Below are 18,382 nucleotides of genomic sequence, written 5' to 3'. Positions count from 1 at the left end.
AAGCAGGGTCGTCCCTGATCTACATCAGGACCTGATCAAGTGGGGGTGTTGAGTGGAGTGAAGTTGGCCATTCACCCTAGCAGGGGTCTTAACCTTTGTTTGTCCCTTCTATCACCTGTTCTAGCCACCTTCCTTTCCTTTTCCGGACGGGGATTGTCATGCTTCTCTTGCTTCTTTGGTTCGCCCCTTCTGGAAATCACGACATCCTCAGCATTCATATACTTTGTGGCCCGGTATAACATGTCAGCCATGGTCTTCAGGTCATTCTTGTAGACTGAGAATAAGAACTTTCCAGATTGGAGTCTGTTGGTGAAGGCTATGACCAGGACCTTATCATCAGTTTCGTCAATTAGTAGGGCCTCCTTGTTGAACCGAGTGACATACGACCTCAAGCTCTCATCGTCCCACTGCCTAATGTTTAGGAGGCTTGCCGAGGACCTCTTGTATCGCTGACCTCCAATGAAATGTGTGACGAAAAACCCACTCAATTCCTTGAAAGTTGAGATGGAATTGGGAGTTATCTTGCTAAACCATACTCATGATGGTCCTTTGAGTGTGGTGGGGAAGGCTCTACACATGATCTTGTTCGGAATCCTTTGCAGATGCATGAGGGTTTTGAATGATTCCAGGTGGTCGAGAGGGTCCCTTGATCCATCTTAGGCTTCTACTTGCGGCATTCTAAACTTGGCTAGAAGGGGGAAAAATGTGACCGGTGTCGTGAAAGGAGAATCGGTGCGATGGACCAATTTGTCCAAGCTGGTGGACACCCAACCCTTCATGGCATTCATCATCATATCCATTTTATCTTTCATCGTCTGCATCTCTTGTGCCATGTGCAATGCATTGACTTCCAGCTCGGAGGGACGACTATTATCCTACTGGTCCCGTCTATTGATGGCATTGCTTTCCTCTTAGTCGTCCCTTTCTTGATGGTAATTCGGCGGGGGACGATCGTTGTCGCGTTCATCCCTATTCTACCTGTTGTTCTGATCGTTCGGTTCCTGATCTGCTACTCCAACTGTCGCTTCAACTCATGGTTCCATTGAGTGAGCCGTTCAATTGCTACGGCCAGGGTTTGCACCTATCTTTCCAATGCATTGGGCGGGTTCTCGGTCTCTTGGTTAGTGGTGGCCATTAACCACGCCAGGACCATACAACTCTTAGTCTTTGAAACGGCGATATGGTTTATCACACGTTCCCACAGACGACGCCAACTGATGATGCACAAAAATTGTCAATGAGTTAATTGTCCACACATGTGCCAATGGGGGTACTGAAGAACAAAAGAGAAGAACCAAGCAAAGGGCACCGGTGGGGTATTGGTCAAAGACCCTCCGAAGGTTAAGTTAGTGATTGAAGAATCTCCAAGAACTCAAGAGTGTAAAAGCTAGGGAGGATGCACGTACCTCAAGAAAGGTTAGGCTGGAGGTTTATATGGTGGTAGAGAGCTGACTCGAATCCCTTGATACGGGGGAGTTTCCTTATAGAGAGAAGGGTTCCCAAATATTCGGGATTGCCTTTCCATGTATAAGAGATTTGATTGCGTGGCAAGGCCTTTGGTTGTGATGCGCAAGTAATTCCATATAAGGTTGTGTGAATGGGCCCCACGTAAGCCGTGGTAAGGATGGGTCGTTTGGAGTAGGAGTCACCTTGATCCGTCGGCCCCTGGTGGATCGTCCCTCGTAGGGACTGGTCGTCTCTCTTAGGGACTGATCGTCCCTTATAGGGGCTGATCGTCCCTTTTAGGAACTGATCTTCAATTTCGAGTTTAGTCGTCCCTTTCTAGGGTTGGTTCAAAATTTTCCTTATCAATACTCATTCAAGACAACTGCCCATCCTATAACAAAATTTAAACTGACCAAATTTGGTCAAAGTCATTGGGCCCTATTATTGCAAATTGCGAGCTTGAGTGAGGTTTGAAGCTGAATTGGGGTATCCAACAAAAACGACATCAATAGGATTTATAAATGTTTTAAAACATTTTATTTTATATTTAAAATATTATTTACATATGAAAATGTCTTCGTAGCAATGTAGCCATATTTTGCATATCAAGGTGATGCCTTTGCAAAACAAGTGTTCAGCAACCACCGTTAGGATATTGGAAAAAACTAATAATTTTTCACTTTCAAAAAATTATTACAATAAAATAATTTATAAGAACAACCACTTTAGATTGTTGTGATAAGCCCCAAAATGTGTTGAGTCGACCCTACTAAAAAGACATAATCCTGTTGACATAGCACCACAATTGGAATGAAGGTCCAGTTAAACCTGAACTTGTGAAATTTTGTCGAGTTAAACTTCAATCATATCATGCTCACAAAAGATTGTTGATGATGTATCACAGCTAGCATGCTAATCTTCTGCTAGTATGTTAACAAATGTAGAACATGGAAATATGTAGAGCATATTGCAACAATGGTCACAATTTGGAATTGGTTTCTCTTTGCTTCCAAATCAACATTCAGAGGAAACTTAGCAATGATTAATTTTTCAAACAAACAGTCTAATTGGTTATCATCCTAAATTTATGAAAATAATACATCTTTGTTTGCTTTCAATAAGATTATGACTATCATCAATAATCTCCAACATCTTTACGATCTTACAAATATACTGGTGCTCCCTTTCATCATTTTTAACATTAACATTGTCGTGAATATCTTAAAGGGTCTGCCTATCGACCTTTGGTTGAGTGTAGTAGGGTCGAACTTGAATAATTTAATCAGAAGCATCCTTATCATTGAAATTTTTATCCTAGCTACAAGTTTCTTTAGCTTCCCCTAGTATCACTTAGGTCAATGTTGGCAAGCCTCCTTGTCCATAGTTAGCTCTCTGATGAACTTAGCCACTTAATGCTGATAATTAGGACATATAAATTTATAATAAACATTTAAGGAAGGAATAATCATTAATGACATGTGGAATCATGTATCCAAATAATTTGTACTATGTGGAATCATGTATCCAAATCATCTAAAATATTGGTACTCATTAGTCCATAGAAAAAGCTAAATACAACCATGTTTTAAAATTTTCTTATAAAAAAAAATCATGTAATCATGTAAACTTCAATTACATAAATAAAAAAAAAGCAGCATAGGAACTTAATTGAAACTCATTCCAAAAGAATAAAATTGAGGACACACCTAACTATACACTCAAATCCACAACATATTTAAATGTCATTTTGTTATTTCTGCTCCTAAAATTTATGTTACAAGAAGTTTTATGGTGGTTCTATGTGTAAGTGCTGCATCCAATCAAAAGTTGACACCTAAACATCTTATATAATTGGATGTGTCTTAGACTATTCCGAAATTAAATGGCCATAAAATTTACTTTTAAAATAAATAAATAAATTCAACATATTCAATGAGAGTAGGGGATTTAAATTTACTTGTAAAATTGTATTTTTTTTTAATTTAACTAATTTACTTAAATGATGTTATGGATTTTACCAATTTTATTGTAAAGGCCTTAAAAATTGACGTGTCACTAATTGTACAATACACCAGCAAAGACAAGCAAGTGTGCTAACTTGGTCAAATATGAGCCTTACACGTGGACAAGATGTGAGGAAAGGGAAAAGGATGTTGGTGAGAGGAATAGTACTCCTGGCTCATGCTAACGGCGTGATCACCATTGGGGGAAGCAAGATGTGTGGTTTGGCATTGACAACCAACACTACCACGAAAGAGATAGTAGTCTTTGTTGCTCAGAGGTTGTGGAGCACCACTCGTTGGCTAGTACTAAGCTAGATCACTGTTAAGGACATGTTCAATGCTCTTAGCTTCCAGGGTGTCCCATTCCCTGTCGATACTTGTCCCTCATGTTGTAACAGAGCTTTCTTTCATTCCACTACCCTAATATCATCGAATTTTCTATCTCCTATAGCCATGACATAGTACAATAGTTGTATTAGGGTTTGTAGGGAGGAATGAGAGTGAGAAACCTGTTATTGTATGCCCAAAAACATTCCTCATACTATGAGAGGAACATGTTGCTGAGCAGTTAGGGCAGAGAAGAAAAGGGAGGTAAAGATTCTAGGTAGGAAAGAAAGGCAAAAAAGATAGGTTCTTGGGAAGAAGAACATCACGCGTAAAACCTTAAACTTTCATACAATACATAGCATCTAAGAGTGAGGGATATTTTCTCCTTCACTTGCTGTGGTCTTTTCATCCCTTCCAAAGTGTTTTCATTACTTTCCTCATTCTACCATTACACTCTTTTGAGGCTTTAGTGTTAAAGTTTACATTTTTATTGCTTAAAACCTTTTACACTCAAATGTACCGTTAAACTTTTAGGTCATCTACTTTAAACATCTAAAAATCTAATTTGTTGTGGACTTTTGCAAAAATTGAAATTTTTGGGTTTCGTCGCACATTGGGTACTTGGCGACGTTACTCTTGTGTGCTTGTGTATCTAGAGTGGGGTGTGTGTATGTGAGTTCTCTTTTCTTATTTTTATTTTAGGAGTCGCCACCGACCATTAGTTTTGTATTAGGTGTGATTGGTCACCTAGATATCTATTTTTATTTTAAGTTACCTAATTAACTAAACCAAATTTTAGAGGTTCATTAATTAAGATAAACCAAAAGCCTTTGAACCAAAGATTTTGGACTAGAAAGTTTGATTTCATGTGGGGAAGGTGTTAGACACTCTATAACGCATATCCAAAGATAGTACCTCATTTTAATTTATTTCAAATGTTAACTTTTTATGAAAAAAATAGAATACTTGGCATTTTGATTTTCTTGAAAAGGTTTAAAAAAAAAAAAAAAAAAACAATGTACGTATATATACATTTGATTAAATATTTACCATATAGCTAACATATGAATATTAACTCCAAAGAATATATATAATCAAGACATGTGAGATATATACTTAAGTAGCACGTGAGAGAACGTACAAGTATATTTTACCATAGCATGTGAGTCTTTAATTACTATATAGCTAGCACATGAATACCATATGCGAAAAAAAAAACTTTTGAAAAAGTTATGGGAAAAACACTTATCTTTTTTAAGAAAGCATTTTTGAAAACATACTTTTGTATATAGAAAAAACAGATTTTCCCCTCTTTACAAAAAACAGATTTATTTTTATTTTTTTAAGTTTCGGGTTTCCCCCCTTTAAAAAAACAGATTTTCTTTTTTAATTTTGAAAATGTTTTTAGAAAACAGATTCTTTTTGCTTTGAAAACAGGTTTTTTATTTTGGAAAACAGTTATATATTTTTTGAAAACGGTTTTTAGAAATCAGATTTTTTATATTAAAAACAGTTTTTTAGAAACAGATTTTTATTTTGAAAATGGATTTTTTATATTGAAATTTTTTTTTAGAAAACAGGTTCTTTTATATGAAAAAAAAAGTTTTATATTTAAAAAAAAAGTTTTGTAAAACAGATTTTTTTAAAACAGCTTTATTTTTTTTTTTAAATGACTTTCGAATTTTTTTTTAAAAAGTTATTTTATTTTATTTTTTATTTTGAAAAACTTCAGTTTTAAGAAAGAGGTGGGAAAAGATTTATGAAAAAGTATTTTCTTAGAATAGTGTGTAGGGGAAATGTTCACCTAAGCATATTTATTTTATGGAAACTTTAATAATGAGAAATGTAAAAGAACAACAATAATAAAGTGCAGAAAATAGATTGCAAGAAAAATAATGTATAGAAATTTAAATGACATAAAAGTAAAGTGTAGAAAATTAAATGACAAGAAAGTAAGGTGCTGAAATATTTTAAAGGTTGATTAAAAAAAAGTTTTTTTTTTTGTTTCTCTCTTAAATAGATTTTAATCTCTTTCAAGCCTTATGGATTCTTCATCATAAAGAAATGGAAGTTCTAAGTCATCACCATTCTTATAAGACATACCTATATTGTGCTCTAATGGAGGTTTAAAAATCATTTAAGAGAGATGGTAGAAAATCTTTTTTTTTTTTTAATCATTTAGGTGTGTTTGTGTATATATATGCAATAAAATAAGGGGGAGAGGGGAAGTGCAAGAAATTAAATGGGATGACATAAAATAAAAGGGGATGGGGATTGCTTGAAAGTAAATGGGATGACATAAAATAAAAGCATTAACAATAAAATCCCTAGATGCCTAGGTGGGATGAGATTTTTCCCCCCCTAAGGGTACTTCCCATACATAGCCTAGGAGATGGTCCAATACCCATCTAGGGAAACAAACACAACAAAATAAACCAATAACAATAATATGAACAATGAAATAAAGAGATAGATATATACACCATATATACAGAGCATAGAAAATAAAGCAAATATGAACAAGAAGCAAGATAAAAGAAAGATTTTATGTATATGGAGAATGATCATTATAAGGTAATAAAAAGGGTGGGTTGGGTGTAGTTATTAAGAAACTAACCCATCCCTATAGCCTTACCCACAAAAATTACAAAAAAAAATGGATGGAGTTTTTTTTTGTATGGGTTTCCTAGAGAGAGAGAGAGAGAGAGAGAGAGAGAGAGAGAGAGAGAGAGAGAGAGGAGGGAAATTATTTTTTTTTTTTTTTAAATTTCTAAAGGTATTTTTCCAAAATTTTCTTACTATTTTCTAATTTTATTCACTTTTTTTCTTTCTATTTCACTATTTTCTCTATCTATTTCCTCCTATTTTTCTCCATTATTTTTCTAAAAAATGGGGGTATTTATAGGGGAATGCTAGCATCCCACTTTTGTCACCTCATTAGCCATTTTTTTGTCTTTTTTTTTATTATTTATTTTTGGCCTAATCTTTGTGCTACTTTTTGGAGGCCCTTCTAAGCTCTGTTTTCTTTAAATTTTATATTCACGGAAATTTCTGGATTTCTAGTTTCCAACGGTCCTAGCCTCGATCGATTTGGAGCTACGGTTGTCAAGATATCATGCCCGGAAGGAAGGTGACACAAAGTTGAAAAATTCTGTGACATTTTTTCTTAAAAAATTCATATCTTCTAACGCGAAGCGGATATCGTCAAGCCCTTCTGATGAAAATTATCTAAGACCTTGATTTTGAATATGGTCTTGCCCACTCGTTCTAGTTCGTGCCCAATTGGTGCAGTTTATTGGCCAAAGTTGGGTAAAAATTGTTAGTTTTCCTGAAAAAATAGTGAAGATTTTATTAGGGTTTTCAGTATTTTGGTGATATCTCGTTTGTTTTATCTACGATTTTGGCCCGTAAACTATCGTTTCGAAGTGAAAAATATGCCCTATGAGACAGTCCAAAATTCAACACGATCGAATGGTTGGATAAAAAATTTAACTTTTTTACTATACCTGGTTAGGGTTTTGGTCTTAATTGCTCTAAAATTGATTTTTCAAACATTGTGACCTTTTGATCCACCATCCAATCATGTTATATTTATTGTTACCCTTTTTGGTTTTGAAATTCATGATTTTGCACATTTCTTCATTTTATTTTTTGGTCTTTGTTTTGATGCATGAATCGAGATCAAACAAAATACAGTATCAACACCTGCACGTACACTAATTATAAAAAAATTATTCAGATATTCATTTATAATATTGTTTAAGTGGCACCAATCATATTCTTGTCACATTAGTTCTTAAGTTTTTTCAAAAAAATTGTAGCAAATTCAACATTTTTCATATTTTTAATAGTACTATTGTTCTATTAATTGTTTTAGAAAAATGCTAAAACTGCTACAAATTTTAATTCAAATTTTTTTTTAAATTGATGTGAAAAAGATTATAACTAATGACACATTAACAACTATAAAATAATAAATAAGTATTTGAATTATGTATTGTTATTAATGACACAATAATTTATAAGACCTATATAATAAAATTGTAATATTTTTGACATCACATAATTTTTTTAGCCTTCTCAAAAGTGGAGGGAATATATATATATATATATATATATATATATATATATATATAACTCACAATTTTTTATTTAAAAAAATCACTTATTCACCTTATTGGACATTTCTCAATTAGGAGAGCCTAGGACATGGCCTAAGTAAACTAGGCCCAACCCTTGGAGAAGAGAAATGATGAAAATGGCCCCACTTTGTAACAAACAAACAACCTGGCTAAATAAATATTTAACTAAATTTTTGTTAGAAAGTCATTTTCCTATCTATTTTACCTATTAACTTTTTGGATATGTTCCCAATAAAATTTTTATTTCCTTCCTTATTTTATTTAAATATTATTTTTATATCTCAATCATCCTACAACCACACAAAAATAAATGAATAAAAATATTATGAAATCCGACACTACATACACATGCTGCATCAACTTATATCGTGAAAGTGAGTTCCAATTAGCTCAACTGTAAAGTCCCTGATGATTGAATAAGAGGTTTTGGGTTCAATTCTTGCTTATACAAATACTGATTGGTATTTTAGTTTGATGATAAAGAGTACAATCATAAAAAATTGTCATCATACCTGAAACTCTACCAAAATAAACTTACATTGTGAAAATGTTTCACCCACCAAGTATAACATTTTTTTTTTGAACAAGTATAACATTGATTGCTCACTTATTGTGTTATCCTCCAATTTTATCTCCTATTTTAGATAATTTAATACGTTTTCCACAAATCATTTGTGGTTTCAGTACTTCATTCACTCTTTTGGGTTCTTTTAGTTGGAAATATTTTTTTTTTTGTTGAAAATGATGAATTATCAATGAATTAGAATAACGCTCTTGTTTCAGCATTACTGTTTTCTGGAAAATGATTCATTTTCCAAAGAGCATTTTCTGGAAAACTATCTCATTTTCTGATGTTTGGTAACAACCTTGAAAATGTGCTTGAGAATGTTTTATGCTGCTTGGTATGCATAAAATTTTTATAACATTTCATGTATAATTTAAAACATGTGTATTATGTAAATCAACTAATGTAATCAATATGAATAAAAAAACCAAGAATGAATTTGGTTTTCACACTAAAATTTTGACAATAAATACAATAAAAAATAGTTGTTCAAGTTTTCATGATTTCTACCAATCATTTTGCTTATATATATGAACAGTAATTCCCATAATTCAAAATAACCATAAGCTCCATTTTAAATAGTTCAAAATGCCACATAGGCCAAATAGCTTAACCTAGAAAATAATCTAGTACAAATAGTTTGATAAATACCAAAATGCCAAATTGTCCAAATTGACACATCCAATTTCTAACAAAATGAACCTACATAATCAAAATTGGCTTGAATAATTGTTAAAGAAGTTCAGCCATTGTCTACGACGTTTGTCATTTTTCAACATTAATGTATAAGTATAACTTACACTTATTAGATATTGGACTAATGGGCAATTTAGTAATCTGCAATTACGTAGTGAATAGAGGTTAAACTTAAATGTCAGACACATGGGAAACTGACCTAGGAATGCATATATTCTTAACATGTATTTGTGATTGACTGAATCAACATTTTTGGAGGCTAGCCTATTGTCTGTCCTATGGACAGAAATATCTCAAATAGTATATATTTAGTGGATGAAAGAAGAGTACCCACAATATACTTCTTCTCACTATGTATACTAGGACAAAGATTGGAAATGGACTTGTTACCATTGATTTAGTTTTTACATAGGGATACTTATCACTTTATTACACATGTTTCAGATAGAAGGAAATTTATGCTTGCACAGTCTATTCTAGTTTGATGACCAAATTTATTAGATGGTTCTAAGGCCTTTGGAACTAGAAATCAAGCTTATATATATATACCTGTCATGCATACATGAATAAAAAAAAGGCGAAAAAACTCATTTTGGTCCCTACATTTTCACGCGATTCTCACTTTGGCCCCTAACTTTTTTTTCCATCGATTTTAGTTCCTATCCTGAAAAATGCGTCTTGTTTTTAGTCCTTGACGTTACATCAGAGACGGAAATTGCACAGTTAACAAACGGAAAAAATTAAAAGTATTAAAATAATGCCCACTGTGTCCACGTGGCTTTCCATGTCAACCTCTAAATTAAAAAAAAAAATTAATTAATTTTAACTAAATAAAAAAATAAAAAATAAAATAAAAACCAAAGCTAGCAAGAACAATAAATTTAAAACCCAGCAAATTTAAAACCTAGTAAAAATGTACCTCATAATTACTATTTATTTTTTCAAATATAATTTAAAAAGAAATATTAAAGGGTTAAAACTGACATCACACTTGAAACTCTATCAAAATAAACTTACACTGCGAAAATGTTTCACCCACCAAGTATAACTGTTTTTTTTTGGAACAAGTACAACTTTGATTGCTCACTTATTGTGTTATCCTCCAATTTTATCTCCTATTTTGGATAATTTAATACATTTTCCATAAATCATTTTAAAATTTAATTTTATTTCCTTATTAGTTAATATTTGTTAATCAATTTATATTTTTAACCTCTCCATAATTCTATTTCTGGTTTCATTACTTCATTCACTCTTCTGGGTTCTTTTAGCTGGAAAAGAAATATTTGAAAATGATGAATTTTCAATGAATTAGAATAAAAATGTACCTTATAATTACTATTTATTTTTTTCAAGTATAATTTAAGGGTACAAAGGGAAATTCATTTGAGACAAAACCATACTAGGATATGTACATTAAGATCGGCCCAAGACATTGTGCATCAAGGCTGAAACAATTACGACTGCACTACAGCAGGCGGGCTCAACTCCTCCCATTGAATTGTCCCATCAATAAGCTGTTACATTATCTAAAAGTAGCCTCATAGGATAATAAGACCCTACCATGCCACACTTATTGCTTATTGTTGTGCAGTGTGGCATTGTCCCCCTTTTGTGCAAGACCCTAATATCATGCAACATAAGCCAACATCATGAAGGCACAATTTCTTTACTTTGTATTATTCTAGTTGATAACTGTTTATAAAAAAGAATAACTAAGCAATAATGAATTGGATTGTAACATAAAAATTTCATAGAGATTATGCAACAAAAGAATACTTGGAAGGTAGGACTTACGGATCAATTAAATTACTCAGGAACTGTAGAAGAAATGGACCCCTCAAGACCTCTAGCTTGGATATCTTTGATGAAAATACATCTCTAATGGGTTAGATTCACTTGAAAATTTTACAGGAATATATTTAAATAATATTATTAGGAAAAAAATGCATACAAATTTTGAAGTTGTTTCCAACTCTGAAAAAGTTGGTGTACTCTACTAGTGAAGTTGTTACATCTAATCCTACCGCATATTGCCCAAATTGAAAACCTGAAGTTTTTCAAGTATAAACCTATAATCACTATTAGTACATAAATGGAAAAGGTCAAACCACTTGTTGTTCAGTTAATTTGGTTGAGAGCAACTAGCAACTCGCCAGTGAGATTGTGCACTAAGAATGCTGTAGTCACCAAATGAAAAGTTCAGATCAGTTCAGCTTGGTGCTGCTGGAATAAGTCAATCATTGAATTTTTTTAAAAATGAAGCATCAAATGTGATTTGCAAATGAATAAAAGAAAAGAAAGAAACACTGACACAGTTTGACAGATTCTCCAAGTTAACAAGATTCCCAAGTTCAAGGGGAACAATACCAGAAAACATCTCTAGGCTCTTGAAATTATGTTCTTCTTTAATGTTAAAAGCATGGCTAAACCAAATCAAATTACAATAAAATTTTACTCTATAAAAAAGTGTGAGTAAGAAAGATAAGAGCATATATGAAAGAGTGGTAATGCTCAATAGCCTTATAGCTCAATTAGTTGGCACCTCCTAATATTTTCAACGCGAGACATCCAAGGTTTCCCCCCACCCCCAACTATCGAATTATCAAAAAAAGAAAAGGAAAAGAAGTAGTTATGTTTACTTGGGATTTGTCCTGAAAATTTTTCACATTAATGGAGCTGCAGTGAATTAGTTTAATTAATAAGAATGAGCATTTGCTGGCTAACCTTGGACACTAATCAAGAAGTAACTGACATATATTCCAACTATATAGAGGCCATTTCAGGTGGTATTTCACCAAAAAGGTAGTTTCGCATGAGATCACTTCAAGCAAAAGGAAAGTGTTGTATTAGATCTGAAGCTCAAATCAGTTTTAAGGTGCTAGTAAGTAAAAGGAATAACGGATTACTCTTCTTACACTGTCTTTAAGTAGGGTAGCTTCACTAGGGATGGTTGAAGCACACCATCAAGATCCTGCCCTTTAAGAAAGCTGTATGATAAAATGTAATCTGATTATTTGGAATCCCATACGAATCATCTTCACCCATATGGATTCCATGTATGACAAACATGAGCAGCCGATGAGTGAACAAGACAATTTTGCACCCAATCTCACTTGCATTGTAAAAAAATAATGTTTTTTGTGAGGGCTGCATAATTACATTTGGTCCCCAAGAATAAGATGACAAAGGGCTTTACCTGGAAGACTATCTAGAACACTAATAAATCCCAATAGAAACTTTGCTACAGCATAGTTCACACAATGTTCTCTTGCCAATCTACTTCAAATTACCATTTGAAGACCTGCCAACTGATTATTAGCACTCTTTTTAGACATCTCTTGGTGCCTAAGCTTGTCTTTTCTGATACTTAATTTTCAGTTCCATACATAAATCAACTTCTTAAAATCCTATGGACTATTACTTTTAATTAATACACAAGATCATTCTTTGAAGACTAGATAGGAGCCTAGGAGGGCATCAGTCTGGTGCAACCGTGCAAAGCTCATCATGTTCCTGTGCACTCATCTCAGAAAGCACAACTTAGGAGCCGAAAATAAGGAAAAATGAGAAGTATCACTCAAGTATCTTAATCTCTTCTGCATAAAAACCCTGTTAAAAACAAAAACAAAAAAATATACTGCAGAAACCGGTATGAAATAAGCCCAATATTTTCATTGGCAAGCAACATATGGGGACAATCTACTGTATGAATAAAAAAAGGGTAGATAAAACAATGAACTGGGCAGTGACCTGTTGATCTTGCCACATTGCACAGGACACAGATCCTACTCCAATAGGCAGATTGGTTAGATACCCCTTTTGGTTGTTGCCATATGTTATTAAGTTGGTTATTTGAAATCAGTGGAAAGTCACCCCAATCAAATTGACTGTAGCTCACTATATTGTAGGGCATAAAAAGGTGCATTTCATTCCTAAAACCAAACAAACCATTTTATAAGAGCTTATATATTAGCCAATCCTGAGGACATTTCTTTTAACCAATCTCGTAATGTGGTTAAGGAAAACATAAAACAAAAAGTCATGAAACACAGAATTTGCTTATGGAAAACATTTCTGAATTGTTTGTCATACCATGGCAACTTAAAAAATTTTAATAACGAATTAAATTAGTAGTAAATAGTTATAATTGACAAGACCAACAGAAAGGAAGCTTTTCTAAAGGTAAAATATTGAATTATATTGAATCACTTGTTGCAGAAACAACGACAATCATTATTGAGTTACAGCAGGTACATTAAAGCTAAAGTTCATTGCAGAAAGTAAGAAGGGAGAGAACTAAATTTAAAATCCTATAATTCTTATTCTAGCTACAAAGAATTGTATGATTCTGATTCTCTGGATATCAAAGTCCTTATCCTAAATAGGAAGAAAATAAAACATTATCAGGCAACTAATCAAAAAGCTCAGCATCATCAACCCATCAGCTGAAGATGCAAACAGATATACTCCCCCTTTTGTGACACATTGGCAAAGCAAACTCAATCAGAGGGTCCAGGAGGTGGTGTGGAGGACAACGAACTTTTCAACTGATGAAGCTGGATACGCAAATCAGCCATATTGCCCATCAGTGTATCCAAGAGCTGACCGTGTGCAGCCTGAGTGGTCAGTAAAGACTGCAACATGTCTCCTTGAGCTGCTCGAATGTCAAGTACTTGCTCTGGAATGGCATGAACAGATGTGGAGGAACTCGAAGTAGCAGGAGGTGCATCATCAACAACAGGATCTTTATAGGAAGCAGACCCAAAGCCCCTGGATTGCTGCAATGTTTGAGCAAAAGCTTGATACTTGCAGATGTCAGCATCACTTACACTCCTTCTGGCAAACTTCAATGACTCCTCAAAGTGAGCTTCCTTGATCTCAGCCATTTCTTCTGCAGAATCCTTTGCCATAGTGCCGCTTTCCCTCTCAATATCCTTCTGAATGTCCTCTCTAATGGCATATTTGCAAGCCCGCTGGCATATTTCTGTGATATCTGCCCCACTAAAGCCTCCTGTAAGCTTGGCAAGAGCTGTAAGGTCAACATCTTTTGACACAGGTGATTTCCTAAGACAAGATTTGAAAATCTGAAGCCGTGAAGCCTCATCCGGCAGAGGGATATAGATCAATTGATCAAGACGACCAGGTCTTAGGAGTGCTGGATCAATTATATCAGGCCTATTAGTTGCTCCAATGACAAAAATAGTTTTCTTGGATGATAACCCATCCATTTCGATTAAAAGCTGGTTCAAAACTCTATCAGCAGCACCACCAGCATCTCCAACTCCACTCCCTCTCTGAATAGCAATGGAGTCAAGTTCATCAAAAAACAAGACACAAGGTGCTGACTGGCGAGCCTTGTCGAAAACATCCCTAACATTGGCCTCACTCTCTCCAAACCACATTGTGAGTAACTCAGGACCCTTGATGCTAATGAAATTAGCCTGACATTCATTGGCAATAGCCTTGGCCAAAAGGGTTTTTCCACAACCAGGAGGACCATAGAAGAGAACTCCTCTAGATGGTGACATTCCAAACTTCTCAAACTTTTCAGGATGCTCCACTGGATATTGAACTGTCTCTTGAAGCTCTGTCTTGACACTCTCAAGTCCACCAATGTCTTCCCAGCTAATATTAGGCACTTCCACAAACGTTTCACGCAAAGCAGAGGCAGTGCTAGTTGCAAGAGCAGCACTAAAGTGATCATTGGTGACAGCCATGGAATTGAGAACCTCAGCATCGATGGTTTCATCTTCCATGTCAATCACATCCATTTTTTCTCTAATACATTGTAGTGCAGCTTCAGTAGAAAGAGCCGCAAGATCCGCACCCACATGTCCATGAGTTTCCTTGGCCACTCTTTCCAAGTTCACATCTTCAGAGAGCTTCATCTTCCTGGTATGGATATGAAGAACCTCAAGACGCCCAACTTCATCCGGAACACCAATATCAATCTCTTTATCGAACCTCCCAAACCTTCTTAATGCAGGGTCTATGCTATTAGGCCTATTGGTGGCTCCAATAACAATAACATGTGCCCGGGAATTCACACCATCCATCAATGTCAAGAGCTGTGAAACAATCCTCCTCTCTACCTCTCCACCAGTCTTGTCACGCTTGGGAGCAATAGAGTCAATCTCATCAATAAATATAATCGAAGGAGCATTCTCCCCTGCTTCAGCAAAAGCTTTCCTCAAATTACTCTCGCACTCACCAGCCAACTTGCTCATAATCTCCGGTCCATTAATACAGAGAAGGAAAGCCCCAGTTTCATTAGCAATAGCCTTTGCTATGAGCGTCTTGCCAGTCCCAGGAGGCCCGTATAGCAAAATTCCCTTGGGAGGCTTCACTCCAATAGTTTCAAAAAGCTGTGGATGCGTTAAAGGCAATTCCACCAACTCACGAATCTGATCAAGTTGCTTCCTAACGCCACCGATATCATCATAACCAATCTCATCCAATCTTTCCTCATCTTCTCTCCTCAATGCCTCTCCTTCACAGTAAACTTCAGTCTCAGGTGCAACAATGCAATACTCAGCAGGATCAGTCTCCATAACCTTAAACTCTACACTCCTCATCCCACCCCTCACAACAAAAAGATCACCTTTCCTCACCGGCCTAAACGAATCCATAAAATAAGGCTTCAAGTAGGCATCAAAGATACTCCCAGTAAGGCCTTCAATGGTGTCATCAATGGGCAGAACGTGAACTCTATCAGTCTATTGCCGTAATTAATACCATGACATTGATGAATCGAAACCACATCACCAAGCCTGACTCTAAGGTTAGACCGCACCACCTTGTTCATGAAAACCTTGGAACTGTCACAAGCAGCGTCATCAAGAACAACGCAAACCGTGTCCCGTCTCTTCTTCCCCTTGATCAAGACAGTATCACCATGAAAGAAGTTGAGGGTGTGCATGGTATCAGGGTGCAGTAAGATCACAGAGTTGTCGTCGTGGTTGATGGGTTCTTCCACGACCAACCTATTGGGAGCCTTCTTCTTCTTCTTATCGTTGAGTGAATCCATGGATGTCGATGCTTGCTCTGCCATGCTATGGACTAAATAGAAAAGGAAACAACAGAACAGAACAGAACAAAAGCAAAGCAATAGAATGTAGAGTGAAGTGTGGGGTATTTATAGGATTAGGAAACGTGGGAGTCACGGTTGGTGGTGGTATTCACTATTCATATCAAGTTTCGGACTTCAACGTTGCTCACCGAGTTCTGTAGGAATTCGGAGTGGTATTCTCAAGTCAAAGAGGAGTGTCTCGACTCTGGGCCGTTGTACTAAGAAAAGCCCCACCAATTTTATTTTATTTTATTTTTTCACTTTTTTAAAAATTCAAATAGTCCTAGTATTTTTTTGATGAGACAAATAGTCCTGGTTTAGTGGCAAATTAATTCATAAAACTCAAGAGGAAAAAAAAAAAAAAGTTAGAAGAGAAAATAATTAATTTTGTGTGCTAAGGCACATCTTTATTTTTTGGGCTAAAATGTGAGACTCACTTCTTAAGTTTTTTAAGAATTTATTTCAGTTTTCTAATTTTATTTTTATTCATTTTAATCTTTTAAGTTTCAGATTTATTTAATTAGTCATTTTTGTCAACTTTTGTTAAATTTTTTTGAAAACAAAATCTGAAAAATACTTTTCAATCATTAATTAAATTTTTTTAATTAAAAAAATTTGAAGTAAAATTTAAAAAATTGGAAAAGTAACTGTAACATATAACAAAAATTGATGGAAAAATCTTAATTGAATAAATTGAGAGTTATAAGACTGAAATAAACGAAAATAAAGTTAGAGAATTAAAATAAATTTTGATGAAACATAGAGGGTGATGAGTTTTGCATTTTAACATTATTTCACACAAAAAATGTGCACGGGTGATATGCTAGACACTTATTCTTAATGATATATATATATATATATATATATATATATATATATATATATTACAATGATTTAAAAAAAATTATTATTGGCAATATTAACATAAAAAAAATCATATATAAAAAATACACATGTAATGTAGGTTGAAGAGTCACCAGATTTGGATTTATCTGACTATAAAGTGAATCCTATAAGAATAGGACCTTATTTACATTATTATTTCATGCCGCTAAACCTCCAAATAATGTCCATGACATGCCTTTGAGCCAATGGCGAAACTACATATATAAACACATAAAATAGGTTTATAACGGTTTTTTTTTTTTAAGTTTATAACATGATTTAACATATGCTATTTTCTTATATTTAACAAATTATTTACATCCAGTATATCTATAAAATCAATAAAAAATAAATAATTCTTAACTCCTAACCATCAAATCCACATTTATGGTGTCTTCTAAAAGAAAAAAAAAAATGTCTGTAGTATCTCTAATTTTCAAAACATATTTAAAAAATATATTTCTAGGATGTTTCTTAAATATTCTTTGGTTCAATGAACTATTATGGTACAGAGAAATGCTATGTTAAAAAAAAAATTTGCAACAAATTTTAAATGGTAAGTTGTTACCCGTTGTTAGTGGGGGAAAAAAAGTAATTTCAGTAGTAGATTTAAATTAGAACAAATAATAATTAATCCTATAATTTGTTGTCAAAATATTGTGAAAACATTGTGAAGACAATACTTCTCTAATGGTATATGAGTAATTAGAAGATAAATATGGTGTATTAATAATTTATAAAATTTTATTTTTTTAAAAATAAATTAAATATATTTTGAATTAATAAGTTATGAATGGTATAAGATTAATTTGAGTCATACACAAAAAAGGAGATTAATGAGGAAACAAAACGATGTATTAGTCAAGTATATATAAGGAGGTCATTATTTAAATTTATACATAAATTTATACACACACACAGATATATATATATATATATATATATATATATATATATATATATATATATATATATATAACCAAAAATATAAGAGAAATCGAGGAGGGATTTTTTGGAAAGTTAAGTTGGACCATGGCCCTCCTAGCCCCCCCTTCCTCTGCACATGCTTTGAGTGAACTGTCACAAGTTTCAAAAGTTGTGCAAGCTCTAACGGTGGCTATGTTATTGAAGCAAGACATACAATTTCATAATAATAAGTCTACATACCAATAGGGCCGGCTCTACTTTATAGGCAAGTGAGACAATTAATCAATAAAGATGTATCTTTACTTGTAAGAGTATTAAT

At 33.9% G+C, this 18,382-nt stretch overlaps 1 pseudogene; it reads right to left on the bottom strand.

Moving 5' to 3' along the window:
- Nucleotides 1–13,559: 13,559 nt before the first annotated feature.
- Nucleotides 13,560–16,233, bottom strand: LOC142635358 (cell division cycle protein 48 homolog pseudogene; annotated as a pseudogene).
- Nucleotides 16,234–18,382: the final 2,149 nt, after the last annotated feature.

Source organism: Castanea sativa, chromosome 5 (assembly GCF_040712315.1).
Source record: "Castanea sativa cultivar Marrone di Chiusa Pesio chromosome 5, ASM4071231v1".
NCBI lineage: Eukaryota > Viridiplantae > Streptophyta > Magnoliopsida > Fagales > Fagaceae > Castanea > Castanea sativa.
The sequence above is the reverse complement of the archived record's forward strand: the minus strand, read 5'-3'. Positions and strand labels throughout refer to the sequence as shown.